The sequence below is a fragment of the Anomaloglossus baeobatrachus genome, chromosome 5 (genome assembly GCF_048569485.1).
Source record: "Anomaloglossus baeobatrachus isolate aAnoBae1 chromosome 5, aAnoBae1.hap1, whole genome shotgun sequence".
NCBI lineage: Eukaryota > Metazoa > Chordata > Amphibia > Anura > Aromobatidae > Anomaloglossus > Anomaloglossus baeobatrachus.
Genome location: NC_134357.1, coordinates 427,793,091 through 427,810,372, shown reverse-complemented (window position 1 = coordinate 427,810,372; position 17,282 = coordinate 427,793,091).

Here is a 17,282-nt window from a genome sequence, read left to right as displayed (position 1 = left end):
TTTTATGTCACCTGTGTTTTCTTCGGGACATGTCGCACTGATGTCACATGGATCACATCAGTGTGCGGTCTGTGTGACACACATGCTGCCAGAGAAAAATATCTTGCCATGTGGAGCACACGAACACATGGTCCATGTAAAAACACGAACGTGTGTCTGTGTCTCTGGTATGTGTGAAAACGGACATCACACGTACCGGAGACACGGATGTGTGAAGGAGACCTTAGGCATGCAAACATTGAACACAGGAATTTGTACTTACATTACTGCTAAATAGTGATGAGCGAGCATGCTTGTTACTACTCGGTACTCGCACGAGTATCACTGTACTCGGTCTACTCGGCGGGGACCGAGTAATCTCGCGATACTCGTGCTGTACTCGTGGTCTTCATTTCTGCATGTTGGCGCTCTTTTGAGAGCCAGCCCTCATGCAGGGATTGGCTGGCAGACCACTGCAATGCCACAGCCCTGTTAGTTGTGGAATTGCAGTGATTGGCTGGCCTGCACAGCGTGACCGAGCCTTTATACCGGCGGGCGCGCTGTGCTCTGCTCACAGCTATCCAGACAGTCAGTGCAGGGAGAGGGTCGCTGCTTCAGGGAAAGGTTTGCGGCCCTTTATAGCTATTTCCGTAGCAGGGCTGCAAACAGTGTGACCAAAAGTCCTTCTCAGGACTATTCTAGTTGTATACAGGCAGGCAGGGTATAGCCAGGTCGGAGTACAGTAGCAGAGTCCTTCTCAGGACTATTGTTGCTGTATACAGGCAGGGTATAGCCAGGTCGGAATACAGGCTAGTGACCAAAAGAGTCCTTGTCAGGACTATTGTAGCAGTATACAGGCAGGCAGGCAGGCAGGGTATATAGCCATTCCTAGTGGTGACCGTATACCAGCCTTCATCATATCTGGGGCTGGTGTACACAGTCTAAAACAGTCCAGATAGTGTCAGACTTCTCAGTAATTGTCGCTCCTAAAAACCTGTTAGGTTCTTAGTGCGTCCGTGCTTGCATTTAAAAACCGCACGTGTGTGCCTGTCGGTGGCAGCGTACAGGTGCACTTGTGTGCGTTTTTCACAAACTATTATATAACGCACAAGTCTAGTGTATAATACACGTCAGTCAGCAGTGCCTGATAGTGTCAGACTTCTCAGTAATTGTCGCTCCTAAAAACCTGTTAGGTTCTTATTGCGTCCGTGCTTGCATTTAAAAACCGCACGTGTGTGCCTGTCGGTGGCAGCGTACAGGTGCACTTGTGTGCGTTTTTCACAAACTATTATATAACGCACAAGTCTAGTGTATAATACACGTCAGTCAGCAGTGGCTGAAAGTGTCAGACTTCTCAGTAATTGTCGCTCTTAAAAACCTGTTAGGTTCTTATTGCGTCCGTGCTTGCATTTAAAAACCGCACGTGTGTGGCAGTCGGTGGCAGCGTCAGGCTCCATATTGTCCCTGGATAGAGACGTGCATGATGGCCTGTAAACATGAAGTGCCCATTGTAAGGAAGTGGGTCTATTGTAGTATAGCCCTTAGGCAGGGCAGCCAAAAATTTGGAGGCTCCACATTGTCCCTGGATAGAGATGTGCATGAGGGCCTCAAAACATTGTTCCCATTGCAAAGGAGCGGGTCTCCTGTCGTTGTAATGCCCATTCTGAAAGAATGGGCGAAAAAATTTACCACTGGGGGTATACCTGAAACAACGGCTTAACTATTGTAACGTTCATCATGATGGCGCATGAGGAGAAGGAGGAGCAGTCCAGCGATTAGCCAAAGTCCAGAAGTGTGTTACCATGGGTGAGTGGAGGTACATGGCAAATTCCCGTTACAAACTTTAAATTCCGCTGTCATTTGCTGGTGGAGTGGTGAAGTCTGGCCCAATCCAACCCTTGTTCATCTTGATCAGAGTCAGCCTGTCAGCATTTACAGTTGACAGGCGGGTGCGTTTATCTGTAATGATTCCACCTGCGGCACTAAAAACACGCTCTGACAAAACGCTAGCGGCAGGCCAGGACTTCCAAGGCGTAGAGAGCCAATTCATGCCACGTGTCCAGCTTGGATACCCATTAATTGTAAGGCACAGAGGAATGTCGGAGTACAGTTGTTTGATCTGCAAGGTACTCCTTGAGCATCTGGGCAAACTTAGGATTTCTTGTGGCACTACCCCTCACCTCAGGGGCTGTGGTATGTGAGGGGCTGAGAAAACTGTCCCACATCTTAAAGACTGTTCCCCTACCTCTGGCGGATTGGACTTGTGCCCCTCTCGGCTGTACGCCTTGGTTGTCCACTGATTCCTGACCTATGCCGCTAGCGTTTTGTGAGGGGAATGCTTTGCCTACTTCCGTGACTATGGCCTTCTGGAACTGCTGCATTTTGCCTGACCTCTCCGCCTCGGGAATAAGAGACATAAATTTCTCCTTTTAGCGTGGGTCTAACAGTGTTACCAACCAGTAATGATTGTCGGCCAAGATGTTCTTAACGCGAGGGTCACGAGACAGGCAGCTTACCATAAAGTCAGCCATGTGTGCCAGACTCTTAACAGCCATCACTTCAGTATCCTGACCAACACGATGACTGAACATGCTGTCCTCCTCCTCATCATCTACCCTGTCCTCTGGCCAGCCACGCTGAACCGAGGATATGACTGCATGTCATATCCTCAATTTGGCCAGAGAGTTGCTCCATGTCTTCATCCTCCTCCTCGTCATAGTCCTCCACTGCACGTTGTGATGAGACGAGGCTGGGCTGTGTGTTATCACCCACACCCACTACTGTTTCTTGCTCAAACTCATCGCGCTCCGCCTGCAATGCATCATGGTTGTTTTTTGAGCAGAGACCATTTTAGAAGGCAGAGAAGCGGTATGGTGACGCTAATAATGTCGTCATCGCCGCTCACCATCTTGGTGGAGTCCTCAAAGTTTTGGCGGATGGTACATAGGTCGGACATCCATCTCCACTCCTCAGGTGTTATGTGTGGAGTTTGACCCATTTCCCGACGGCTTAGGTGATGCAGGTACTCAACAACTGCCCTCTTCTGCTCACATATCCTGACCAACTTGTGCAGAGTTGAATTCCAACGCGTGGGGACATCACACACCAGTCTGTGTGCCGGAAGATGCAAACGGCGTCTTAAGCCGGCAAGGCCGGCTGAAGCAGTAGGTGACTTTCGAAAATGTGCAGACAGGCGGCGAACTTTTACCAGCAGATCAGACAGCTCTGAGTATGACTTTAGAAACCGCTGAACCACGAGGTTGAGCACATGGGCCACGCATGGAACATGTGTCAGCTGGCCTCGCCTCAAAGCCGCCACCAGGTTCCGGCCATTGTCACACACGACCTTTCCTGGCTTTAGGTTCAGAGTTGTGAGCCAGTGATCTGCCTGCTGTTTCAGAGCTGTCCACACCTCTTCTGCATTGTGGGGTTTGTCACCTATGCAGATTAGCTTCAGCACTGCCTGTTGCCGCTTCGCCGAGGCAGTGCTGCAGTGCTTCTGTGTCGCCCTGGACAAGCCAGGGGCCACAGAGCACAACACTTAAACACCCCACACTCCCTGCAGGCATATCATAGTCAAAACACAAAATCCTTGTTGCCTTCCCCAGGGGCTGTTGTCCACACCAGGGTGTGGAGCCAGGCGGTTGGTCTCCACCCACCAAGGAGGAGGGAAAACACAGGCAGTGAGAGTTAAGCTAAGGAAGTGGAAGGAGGAAAGTAGTAGAGAGGAGAAAAGTGACAGCAAAGAGCCTGAAGTTGGTCCGGGTGTGTGGCCCGGACAGGACAGCAAGGTTGGCAGGATGTGGTGACCATCTGCAGTGGAGGCCGATTGGAGTCTGCCGTAAGGACCGTGGACGGGTGGTGACCCGGCCGTACCGGACCGGTATACAAAGAGAAGCCAGCACCATTGGCAGAGGACTTTCGGATCCCGGCAAGGCTTGGTGTCGCCGTGAATTTGCCAAATCCGTTAGTGAAGGGGACCTCAGGGTTTCCAAACAGCCAAGTCCCGATAGAAGGCAACCGTCCAACCGTGAAGGGGAGACACCGCCACCGCCAAGGGCAACCGTCTCCCAGGGCCAGCGCCTGTGGGCAAAAGGGGCTCCTCCGGCCCATATCCAGGTCGGGGAGCGGGTTACCGGTGGGAAACCATCACTACCAACACTGAACTTAGGTGCAGGGAGAGACAGTCATCACTAACCTGCAGGGAGGAACAACCGCAGCCGTCCGAGGGACCCGTCCATCCAGCCACTTGTTTTACCGTGAACTGTGTCATCATCATTGGGCTGAGTGAGTACCTCCGTGCCGTGCGGCACAGCGCTGACCCTGCGACCCTGCACCTCATCAGGCCCCGCAACCCGCCTGTCATCCATCTCTACCCCATCACCGGGCCCCGGGACAACCAACCCCCCTACCCACGGAGGGGAGAAATAACAACAAAGCTGCTCCCTGTCACAGGCTCCCGGGATCCCCGTCCAGAGCAGCGGTGGTGTCCACACAATCACCACAACCGTGGGTGGCGTCACGGACAATATCCCCAAAACCCAAACCACCCCTTTTCACTCACGGGCGAGTAGCGCCGCTCGAGTCCCCGGGATCCGGCCATCGCTCGAGCCAACGAGCAGCAGCAGCCGTAGAGCAGCGGCACCCGGACCCGAGCAGTGGGAGAGCGCACCGTCCCCTCCTCCGCCCGCGACACTTCCAGCTTTGGACTGGTGTGGAGGGTAAAGTGGATCAGGATGCGCAGGAGGAGGAGGAGGCTGAGGAGCATGACATTCCGGAGCTGTAGAGTGTGGGTGAAACCCTGACTGAGGTAGGGCCTGCAAAACTTGGTGTGTGAAGGACGTGTTCCGTCCCTCGCTCAGACTGGGTCCCAGCTTCCACAATATTAACCCAGTGTGACGTCAACGAGATGTAGCGGCCTTGCCCACATGCACTTGTCCACGTGTCTGTGGTTAGGTGGACTTTGGCTGAAACAGCGTTGTTCAGGGCACGTGTGATGTTTTGTGACACGTGGTTAATGGTTATGCAATGCGGGGACGGCACACCGGGAGAAATAGTGGCGGCTGGGGACCGAGTAACGTGGGACAGCTGCCACCATCAGGTCGCGGAATGCTTCTGTCTCAACCAGCCTAAAAGGCAACATTTCCAGCGCAAGCAGTCGCGAAAAGTTAGCATTTAGAAGTGTGGCATGTGGGGCGTTGGCAATGTATTTGCACCTGCGTTCAAAGGTTTGCTGAATGGATAACTGAACGCTGCGCTGGGACAAGGACGTGCTTGATGATGGTGTTATTTCTGCGTGGGTAACTGCAGGTGCAGGGCCGGAGGAGGCTTGTTCGCAGGCAGCATGGACAGGGTATTGGCTCGCATGCACAACCAGCGAAGACGTAGCAGTGACATCAGCAAGCACTGCTCCTCGACTCTGTTGTACTTCCCACAAAGTCGGGTGCTTGGCTGACATGTGCCTGATCATGCTGGTGGTGGTCAGGCTGCTAGTTTTGGTACCCCTGCTGATGCTGGCATGGCAGGTGTTGCAAATGGCCTTTTTAGAATCATCTGGAGCCAACTTAAAAAACTGCCAGTGTCAGAGTTCCTGGTTTTCCAGTTTTCTTTTGAAAGAGCTTGCCCTTTGTTAACATGGAGTTTTCTGTTCTGTTGCCCTACTTCCTGTCCATCTGTTTAAAAGCCGCCCCTAAAGCTTAGTCCAGTGCCTGAGTATACTGCTTCCTGTGTGCGCCTGCCCTGCTGCTTTTGGTTCCTGATTGTTATTCGGATCCTCTTGGAAAACAACCGACACCGACTCTGGACTTCATCTGGTATCATCTAGCTGTGCCCGGACTCCGTTTGCCGTCTTTGGTCGGCACTTCTGCCCGGTTCCTTCCGTTTAATACCACTCTGGACTCACATCACGTACGGACATTTTTGGACTTACCTATTGCCCTTTTGTGTCCCGGCTGCTGCGCATTTAGGCCTTCTGGGGTGATTGCCAGACAGTCCCTGTATAGGGGTTCGCTCTTGGTGGTCTCCCTGGGGGAGTCCGGTGCGCGGTCCCGTGAATTCCCTTTCGCTCCGTCCCTGGAAGGTATTTCCTGTATTTATGTTCTACTGTGTTTTTGTTCCGTTTATGTACATATTTGCTGGTTGCATATTATAAACGTCTTGCACCAAGAACTCGTCTCTGGTTGTCATTGCCCTAACGCAATCGAAATCCTCAATACATACAATAGTATTACAGCCAGACTCGGGAAGACCTAACATTTGTACAGGCACCTTGTGTCGTGTTGTTCCGGGGAACAGTTGCCTGACGTCTGCCTGGGGCCACCACTCTGCTTCTTACTGCCTGTTGGGATGCTACGCCTCCCTCCCCCTGTGCACTGCTGTCCTCGCTCTGCATATCCTCCTGCCAGGTTGGGTCAGTTACTGGATCATCCACCACGTCGTCTTCCTCTTCCGCACCCTGCTCCTCCTCCTGACTTCCTGACAATTGTGTCTCATCATCGTCCACCCCTTGTTGAGACACGTTACCAACTTCGTGAGAACGTGGCTGCTCAAATATTTGGGCATCTGTACATACAATCTCGTCATGGCCCACTTCAATAGGAGCTGGCGAGAGGCCAGAATGTGTGAATGGAAACGTGAACGAACAGCTCTTCCGAGTGTCCAAGTGTGGGATCAGTAATGTCCGTGGACGTGTACTCGGCCTGGTGGTAGGAAGGAGGATCAGGTTCTGAAATGTGCGGTGCAGTATCACGGCTACTGACACTTGACCATGTGGAAGACAGAGTGTTTGTGGTGGTGCCAATCTGACTGGAAGCATTATCCGCTATCCAACTAACAACCTGTTGACACTGGTCTTGGTTCAAGAGCGGTGTACTGCTGCGGTCCCCAAGAATTTGGTACAGGACGTGCGAGCGAGTAGATGTGGCCCTTTGTTGTGGCGAAATTAGAGCTTGCACACAACCTCGGTCTCTGCCTGCACCACCATCACGTCCACTTCCTTGTTCGTTGACAACGCCCTTGCGCATTTTGCAATGCTGTGCTGATGTGTATTCACTAGACTTGTGCGTTATATCCAAGTTTTTGCAAAACTCACACAAATGCAGCGGAAAGCTGCCACCAACAGGCACACACGTGCGGTTTTTAAATGCAAGCACGGAGGCACTAAGAACCTAACAGGTCTCTATCCAGGGACAACGTGGAGCCTCCCAATTTTTGGCTGCCCTGCCTAAGGGCTATACTACAATAGACCCACTTCCTTCCAATGGACACTTAATGTTTTGAGGCCCTCATGCACGTCTCTATCCAGGGACAACGTGGAGCCTCCCAATTTTTGGCTGCCCTGCCTAAGGGCTATACTACAATAGACCCACTTCCTTCCAATGGGCACTTCAGGTTTACAGGCCCTCATGCACGTCTCTATCCAGGGACAACGTGGAGCCTCCCAATTTTTGGCTGCCCTGCCTAAGGGCTATACTACAATAGACCCACTTACTTCCAATGGGCACTTCAGGTTTACAGGCCCTCATGCACGTCTGTATGCAGGGTCATTGGTGAACCTCAAAATTTTGGACTGCCCTGGCAAAGGAAAATACTACAAAGACTCAGTTCCTCAAAATGGGCACATTAGACTCAGAGGCCTTTATGTACGTCTCTTCTCAGGGACATCGGAGTGCCACACAATGTTTTACGTAAAATCTTTCATGTATTGATCTCAAAAAGTAACATACATTAGCTCTATCTCACTATTGGGTATGTGCCCTTAACATTTCCGCCATGAAAAATCATTTTGGTGTCATTTTGGAAGGTTTTCTGGTGAGTCCGTAAAAATGGCGTAAAACGCGGACAAAATTGTTCACAGCTGTGACTTTTGAGTGATAAATGCTTCAAGGGGTCTTCCCCATGCTGTTGCCATGTCATTTGAGCACTCTTCGGAGACTTTTGTGCCATTTTTAGGGTTTCTACATGCTGCCGGTGGTCATTTCACAAAAATACTCGGGTCTCCCATAGGATAACATTGGGCTCGGTGCTCGGGCCGAGTACACGAGTATCTTGGGAGGCTCGGCCCGAGCTTCGAGCACCCGAGCTTTTTAGTACTCGCTCATCACTACTGCTAAAGAAATAAATGTAAAAATTGAGACATTTAGCGCATAAAAAGGCCAGTTTAATGTGAGCCCAGCAGCCTACCAACTAATGTCTCTTTACGGGCTGAATAAGGCTACAAAAAAATTGTAGGCTTTTTCAGCCCATATAGAGGCATTAGTAGATAGGGACCAAGCAAAATGACATACGCCTTGACGCTGGCTGCTCAGCTCACATATAAAAACTGTCCTTTTTTATGCTCTGTATCTCACTTTTTAAACTTATTCCCATGGAGCCCATCCTGTCGCAGGGCTTTAAAGGAGCACCAAGATGGCAGCCATGAGGACCTTCATCAGACCCCTGGCTAGCATGGTAAGCCTGTGATCACGTAATTTGGGTAAAAAAAATCACCAGCCGCTTCACTTATATACTGCTGTCAAGAAATTAAAGGGGTTATCCGGCTTATTTTGAGTTTTTTTCATTATTACCCTATTGGGCTACATTGGGGCAGGTAAGTAGATAGAGACCACTTACCTGCCCTGCTGTCAGCCCCTCTCCCCCGGCTCAGAGGGGTCATGTGACTGCTCCTGCTGTGATTTTGCTACTTCCGGTCATTTCATGTCAACATGGGCAGGGCCATGTTGACATGCAAATCTGGAAACAGCATGTCACCGCCCTGCTGGGCTGTACAGTGCGTGGAGTCCCCGCCCCCTTCCCTGCACCCTCCCGCACACCATACTCTGCCCACAACCTCCCCCTGCACTTCTGTGGGGTCCGTGACCTGGGGGCGGGGCCTGGCAGCGGCTGCCGTGGTGTCAGCGCCAGCACCGGGCCCCTGCTCAGGATCGCAAATTCAAATGTACCGGCATCACAGATCACAGATGCCGGTATATTTGAAAGCGCTGATGAGAAGGAGCGTTGGCTTCTCATCACTACCCGGCTGTCTGTGCTCTCTTCAGCACAGTGGTGATGTCACTACTGTGCTGATATGGCCAGAGCACAGACAGCGCGCGAACATGCAGGAGCGGCGGGGACCGAGGACGGGTGAGTATGCACTCCCTACATGTGTTCCCTATGGGGGTAGGAGGGGTCGGTACAGAGCGCCGTGTGTGCGTGCAGAGCCTGATGTGTGTATGTGGTGCAGAGCCCGATGTGTGTGTGGAGTGCAGAGCCTGATGTGTGTATGCGGTGCAGAGCCTGATGTGTGTATGCGGTGCAGAGCCTGATGTGTGTATGCGGTGCAGAGCCCGATGTGTGTATGCGGTGCAGAGCCCGATGTGTGTATGCGGTGCAGAGCCCGATGTGTGTATGCGGTGCAGAGCCCGATGTGTGTATGCGGTGCAGAGCCCGATGTGTGTATGCGGTGCAGAGCCCGATGTGTGTATGCGGTGCAGAGCCCGATGTGTGTATGCGGTGCAGAGCCCGATGTGTGTATGCGGTGCAGAGCCCGATGTGTGTATGTGGTGCAGAGCCCCATTTGTGTGTGCGTGCAGAGCCCGATGTGTTTATGTGGTGCAGAGCCTGATGTGTGTATGCGGTGCAGAGCCTGATGTGTGTATGCGATGCAGAGCCTGATGTGTGTATGCGGTGCAGAGCCTGATGTGTGTGTGTGTGTGTGGAGTGCAGAGCCCGATGTGTGTATGCGGTGCAGAGCCCGATGTGTGTATGCGGTGCAGAGCCCGATTTGTGTATGCGGTGCAGAGCCATATGTGTGTGTGTGTGTGTGCGATGTAGAGCCATATGTGTGTGCGGTGCAGAGCCCGATGTGGGGCTGTTATTTGCAATGCTGTAGTGATAACAGGTCAGTGCTGGGGCAGAATATACTGACAGGGAATGTGTGTGCAGGGGGTGGGCAGGGGGCGAGGCTGGACACTGGGGTGGGGCTGGACACTGAGGCCGGGCGGTGCCAGCTGTGACTGAGGTTCAGCACAGGAAGTGGTCATGTTTGCTGGAGCTGAATGTAAACAAGGAGCTGCAGAGAATAAAGGGATAATTCAAGAGGAACAAAAGTTAGAAAACAAAAAATAACAATGTAGGGGTGCTTTATATGACAATACAGCACAGATTAGCTTAAACTCAAACATTTTTGTTATGTCGGACAACTCCTTTAACAACGGCATCTAAATGAATAAACAACAGGTATGGGAGTAAATCTCGCTGACGCCTGTTAGAGACTCGTACAGGGCTGCGTTACACAGCCGGCATCTGCTGCTTGTGGGGTGAGCCAGCGCCTTACTAGTGGATCACAGTGCAAAGCGTACAGTTGTGTCCATTTGCAAAAGGGGATTAAAGACCCTCCTTCCTGTTTTTCTCCATAAAGTGAGAAGTCACAGGCTATGTTCCCCAACATGAGATGACTCTCACCAGAGGGGGACATATCATTGGTGCAACCTGGGGCCCAAAAGATAAGGGGGCCACATCCACCTCTTGTAGAGCAATGATTAGTGATGTTGACGTGACACCAACACAATAGGGGCAGAGCAGCATCGGAGACCTGGTGCTGGACCCAGGAAAGGTAAGTACCTGCTGAGATTGTTATTTTAGGTATTTACACAATATGGGGCCCAGATTCCTGAAAGTGGACAACCCCTTTAAGGTGTTTATAGGAGAGCTCCTGTCTTCTAGGAGGTCGGGGCTCCTCAGTGATTTGGCTCTAGATAAGTACAGGAAGCTTTACAAAGCTAGTTTGTCTGGAATGTCCCTGATGCATTAATGGAAGCCGACCGGATGGTGGAAAATAAACTGTTATATTTTGGCTTTTGTGTTGTCCCTCTGTATTCCTGGTCTTAAATGTCACCATTACAACCTACACTGATCCTCTGTACAAGACCGTGGCAAAGACGTCAGTAAAGTTAATGCATTGTTTTAGAGAGTATGTCCATTGTCACTAACTTCCACCAATCATTACAAAAAAGGGGACTACATCCATATCCCTTTAGCCTGTACATTGTTCTTTAGTTGCAAAAGGCATAGGAGGGTGGTCTGGGGACATATGCCGTAGGTGCTGTGTGGTGCCAATGTAAAGCCACTTCAGCTGGTAGAAAGACCGTCCTAGAGAAATGTTCAAAAACCATTTTATTCCCCGCCTTGAATAAGGGGTCGTTCGCTTGTTCGTGATTTTCCGTGGACCGAGTAATCCATGCAAAATTGCAGACAAGTTCGATTTTGATCGGACTGTTGAATTAAAATCAGCAATGCAAGTCAATGGGTCCGTGAAAAAAATCAGAGCGCACTCAGATGCCACCATAGTGCTGCCCGATTTTCACAGAGTGTGAGATAGAAAAGGATTAGAGGTTTTTCATGTCTGAGGAAACTGATGACACTCGAACCAAACTCTGGTGACACTCGGATGAAAATGACCGAAAAAATCTGTCCGTTTTTCTCGTACCTGAAAAAAAAATGACGTCTGAATGGGTCTCAACTCTTGAGACTGTGCACACTGAGTCTTATTGTTGTGTTTTTGGAGCAAAAACTGAGAGGATGTGTCGCACCCAGGGATATGGGTTACTCAGTCCCGGGCACTGTTTATCTTGGGAATATCACGGTGGTGGCCATTGCCAGGTTCCGTGCCCTGGGCTCTTTTTGTAATTGGGTGTATTTACAGGGGATTAGATTAGTGTTCATACGTGACGCCACTTGCGGTGTTGCGGCTATATGGATGGAGCCACCGCTGCAAAATATCACTACTGGGACTGGTGTTAATTGTGTCGCGGGCGGAGGGGACGCGCTCGCCACGCTCGGGTCCGGGGCTTCTGCTGCTGCTGCTCGGTGGCTCGAGCGGTGGGCCGGACCCGGGGACTCGAGCAGCGCTCCTCACCCGTAAGTGAAAAGGGATAGTTTGGTTAGGGAGATTGTTCGTGACGCCACCCACGGGACGTGGTGATGATGGCACCACCGCTGCTGGTGACGGGGATCCCGGGAGAGATGTTAGGGTGCAGCTGGGATGTTGTCCCCTCCGTGGGTAGGGCGGTTGGTGATCCCGGGGCCCGGTGATGTAACGGGGAGGCTGGATGGCTGGGGTGCAGAGACTGCGCGGCGCAGTGCCGGACAGCACTGGTGTACTCACTCAGACAATCACTGACAGAGTCTCTGGTAAACCAAAACGGCCGGATGGACGGGTCCCGCAGCCGGCTGCAGTGTTGTTGTTGTGCTCTCCACGGACGGCTGATGGTGGCTGTCTTTCCCTGCACCTTTTAGAATGTTCTGACTCCTGTGGTTGCCCACAGGTAGTACGCTCCCCGGCATATAGGTGCCGTAGGAGCCCGTTTTGCCCGCAGGCGCTGGCCCTTGGATCTCTAGCCTATGGCGGTGGCTGTATATCCTCACGGTGTGGACTGTTGCCTTCTGTCGGGACTTGGTTGTTGGGGAACCCCTGGGATTCCTGTCACACTCGGATTTGACTATTGACGGCGGCTCCAAGCCTGGTTGGGGTCTGATGGCCCTGACTGTGTGCTTAGCTTCACTCCGCTCCCCGGTTCGGTACCGGCGGGCCAACGCCCGACCTCGGTCCTTACGGCTTCGCAGAGTTCCACCAACTCCTGCAGCCGGCCACCACCGTCTGCCAACCTTGCTGTCAGTGCCTGGGCTCCTACCCAGACACCTGAAGTGTTTACTACTCACACTTCAAACTCCAAACTCGTTCTGTCACTTTTCCCGCCTCCAGGCCTGTGAACTCCTCGGTGGGTGGGGCCAACCACCTGGATCCGCCCCACTTGGTGTGGACATCAGACCTTGGAGGGAGGCAACAAGGGTTTTTGATTGTCTGTTGTAATTGTCTAGGGTGGGGGGTGTGTATGTTGGTATGTATGTGACTACCTGGCTAGTCCAGGGCGTTACACTCCCCCTTGGTAAAATGCAGACCGTCTGTGGGCCGCCCGTCCATCACAGGTTTTATTTTTCAAACTGCAAAAGATAATTTAACATATTAAACATTTAACGTAAGTATGTTTTCAAATCTTCCCTTACGGGAGGTATAGTGCTTTAAAGTTTCAAACATTTTTATTAAAATGGACGGGTTCATGGTCATCCGCCCCCCACCCAAATAACCTGATCCTTGAAGCTGCCCCTAAGAAACGGGCAGCACCCCTCTTCCCCAGTCCAGGTCCAGGTTACCCGAGCGGGAACGGGTACGGTGTCTCGCACCCGGCTGTCACTTCAGGGGACCCCACGTCCAGGGGGACCCCTGACCCCCGGAGGATGGCCACCGGTCCTGGTGGTGGCCGGGCCCCAGCCTGCTCTGCTGCGGGCCCTTGCTCCAATCTGCCTCTCCGGAGGCAGCACGGACGGAAACCAGCCCACCAAATTATTTACAAACCCACAAGTTCGTGGGTGGCCTGCTAGTTCTCGGCCATGTTTATGAGCGGTCACTCACGCAACAGGGAACGGGGCAACAGTGGTCCCAACAGGGAAGGGGCTCTTCATAGCCAACGGGCTACCACAAACAAAACTGTAGGGTCCCAACGGAGACTTGCTGTAGGGTCCCAACGGGGACTGTCAGTTGTGTCCCAGAGGCTATCCACAACACCTGACTCCAGTACAGCTTCCTCCCTCAGCTTTCCCACAGTCCACCACCGGACAGCACGAGCCCCCAATGCCACCCTCACTCAGGGGTGACACTGTCCCACAGGACACCATTTTCAGCTGCCGGTGGTGCGGGTACGACTGCTCCTCCGACCGGACTCTTTAATCTTGAGGGCCAACTGGGACATCAACAGGGTCCCGATGGGGACCGACAGCAAGGTAGCTGGGAACCGCTACCGCATCAGCATCCTTTTTCTCCAAGCAGCAGTCTTATGGCACAGCTGCCGTAGCTGCCGCTCCGGGTCAGTCGGTGTGGGGCATGGGCCCAGCCGGAGTCCCTCCGTGCCAGCTACAACTGGCACCTTCAGTAGGGAGGGGCCCCACTGTGACATGGCCTGCTCTGCCGCTTGGCAGCTACATCCCCACAGTGCCTCGGCCGAGGCTGGGTGTCTGGGAGCGGTCAGCGTGACTTGCGGTGCTGGCGTCTGATCGAGGATCGCCTCCGTTGCGGCCAGGATGAAAGCCGGGACGGGTGCCAGGGAGGTGACAATGGTAGGGTCCGGACCTTCTCCCACAGATGCTGCAGGCTCCGCTACCGGTGACAGGGGTAACGGGTCGGTCGGGCGGTGACCGCGGGCGTGGGCAGTGAGGAAGGTGGCATAGTGGATGGCAGCAGGCCGGGCCCCTCAGACGCAGCGGCCGTTCCCTCGGGGACATAGGGGCGTGGGTCACTTACCCGCTCCTCTGAAACCACCTCCACTCCAGATGCCCGCACGGTTGCGACCAGGCCCTTCTTCTCCGACGTCCACTCCGCCATCATGGGGTGGACCTTGGCCTGGAGTTCCTGGCACATCTTGCTGCTGGATCCAGGAACGTGTTCCGGCAGAGTCCTGGCGTCCCTGCACTCTGTAGCGCTAATTACATGCGGTTGTTAAGCACCGCCGCTCCTGCGGCCAAAGCTCCTCCGCCAGGCACGGACATCTTTTTCCCGTCCCCCCTTGGTTCTCTTTAGCACTTCCTCTCAGGGGGCGGGGTTTCACTTTCGCACCTTCCCTGCTCGGGGAAGATGCTCGAGCGGGAAATCTTCGCGCCAAAGATGGCGGCGCTTCAAATTTTTCGGCCGGACGCCGCCGGCGGAGACCACAAGGCGCACTTCTACTGGTAAGTAGATCAGTTTTATCCTGTTCGTGACGCCAAGTTGTCGCGGGTGGAGGGGACGCGCTCGCCACGCTCGGGTCCAGGGCTTCTGCTGCTGCTGCTCGGTGGCTCGAGCGGTGGGCCGGACCCGGGGACTCGAGCAGCGCTCCTCACCCATGAGTGAAAAGGGATAGTTTGGTTAGGGAGATTGTTCGTGACGCCACCCACGGGACGTGGTGATGATGGCACCACAGCTGCTTGTGACGGGGATTCCGGGAGAGATGGTAGGGTGCAGCTGGGATGTTGTCCCCTCCGTGGGTAGGGGGGTTGATGATCCCGGGGCCCGGTGATGTAACGGGGAGGCTGGATGGCTGGGGTGCAGGGACTGCGCGGCGCGGTGCCGGACGGCACTGGTGTACGCACTCAGACAATCACTGACAGAGTCTCTGGTAAACCAAAACGGCCGGATGGACGGGTCCCGCAGCCGGCTGCAGTGTTGTTGTTGTGCTCTCCCCGTACGGCTGATGGTGGCTGTCTTTCCCTGCACCTGTTAGAATGTTCTGACTCCTGTGGTTGCCCACTGGTAGTCCGCTCCCCGGCGTATAGGTGCCGTAGGAGCCCGTTTTGCCCGCAGGCACTGGTCCTTGGATCTGTAGCCTGTGGCGGTGGCTGTATATCCTCACGGTGTGGACACTTCACTCTGAAAGGGGTTTGGCGCTACATGTAGGGATTTCGGTGGGGAGGTTCACGGCCGAGGCAGTGGCGTTTGGGGATGTAAGTTCGTGACGCCACCCACAGGTTGTGGTGAATGTGGACACCACCGCTGCCATTAACTAGGCTCCCAGGGACTATTTTATGCAGCTTGGTGTTGACCCCTCCGTGGGCAGGGGGTTATGGTCCCGGGGCCCGGTGGTTGTGAGGTGCGGGCAAGATGGTGTAGTGTGGTGAGTGGCCCGAGGGCACTGTTGTACTCACTATGACAGATACACCGGAGTCTCTGGTAAACCAAAAAGGATGGTGGTCGGTGCCCGCAGCCGGCTGCGCTTTGCCCCTTTCTCAGGTTGGTGGTTCCCGCCTTTCTCCTGCACCTCTTTGTAGAATTTGACTGCCTATGTGTCAGCAACGGTAGTCCGCTCCCCGGCTTGATGTGTGTCGGGGAATCTGTTTGCCCGCAGGCGCTGGCCCGTGGGATCTCTCTGCCTGTGCGGTGGCTTTCTATCCCCCTCGGTGGGCTGTTGCCGTCTTTCGGATATTGGGACGGGAAAGGACCTAAGGTCCAGACCTCAATCAGTAAATTCGACGTGGTCCAGTGGCTTCTGGACCTCGTTCTGGGTCTGAGTACCCCTCCTGGTGCTCTGGTTTCCAGTTGGCTCCCCGGTTCGTTTCCGGCGGGCCACTACCCTGTCCCGGTCCCTTACGGTTCCACCAGCCGTCTTCCCGGCTCCTGCAGGCGGCAACCACCGTCTGCCTCCTTGCCAGAGGTGACTGGGCTCCAACCCAGACACCTAGTGTTAGACTGTGGCAGACCTGGACCACTCCACTTCACTGTCCAAACTCAAATCTCTTCTCCCAACTCCACTTCAACTCACTTCTGTTTTTCCTGCCTCAGGGCCTGTGTACTCCTAGGTGGGCGTGGCCAACCACCTGTCTGCTCCGTACACACGAAGCGGCTGGCCTATTCCTGAGGCCCTCACTGCACCTTCTCCTAGCCCCACACAGGGCCTGCTTCCAGCCCTCTCTCCTCCTGCCGACTGACTGAAACTACACTCTGCTCTCTCTCCAAGCTCCTCTCTCCCCCTCCCGTTTTCCTGAGGAGGGGGCGAGTGGGGCCTGATTGGATGGTGTGTATTGGTGTGGGAAACTCCCCAAGGGAGAGGGAGATATGCACCAAAAAGATGGATGCAGACCTCTGTGACACCCTGGTTTTGCCAGGGCGACACACTCCCCCTTGGTAAAATACAGACCGTCCGCGGGTTGTCCAGCTACCTGCATTTATTAAACGGGTAAAAAGAAAAGTTAAACATTACAAACATGCATCTTCCCACATCGGGAGGTACGTTTGCGCAAACTGTAAAGTGTTAACTCTGCTGCCGACACAGCTTCCTCGGTAACTTTCCCACAGTCCACCACAGGGCAGCACGGGTCCCCAATGCCACATCCACTCACGGTGACACTGTCCAGAAAGACCCCATCTTCCACTGCCTGCAGTGCGGGTACGGTGAGCCGGGCTCTGTGGCAGAAACTGTCCTCACTCCTCACAACTCCCTGCCGTCCTCCACCAGGGGCTCCGACCCCAGATGGCGCCCACCGAGGCTCCACCCCGGCGGCGTTCAACAAGTCGGGCAGGGTCTGGCTCCTTCCACCCGGCTGGCGTCCCGCGGGTAACTCAGGGACGTTCAACAAAGGAACACTTTTTTTTTAAAACCGGGTACTTTAAAACTTTTAAAGCGTTCAACTTTTAACTGTCAACTTGCGAGTAGCCGTCCATGTTCCGCTACCGTCGCTCCAGTACGGGGCACGGGTTCCGTGCTCCGCCTCCTGCTCAGGAGCCAGGCCCACTCGGATGCCCT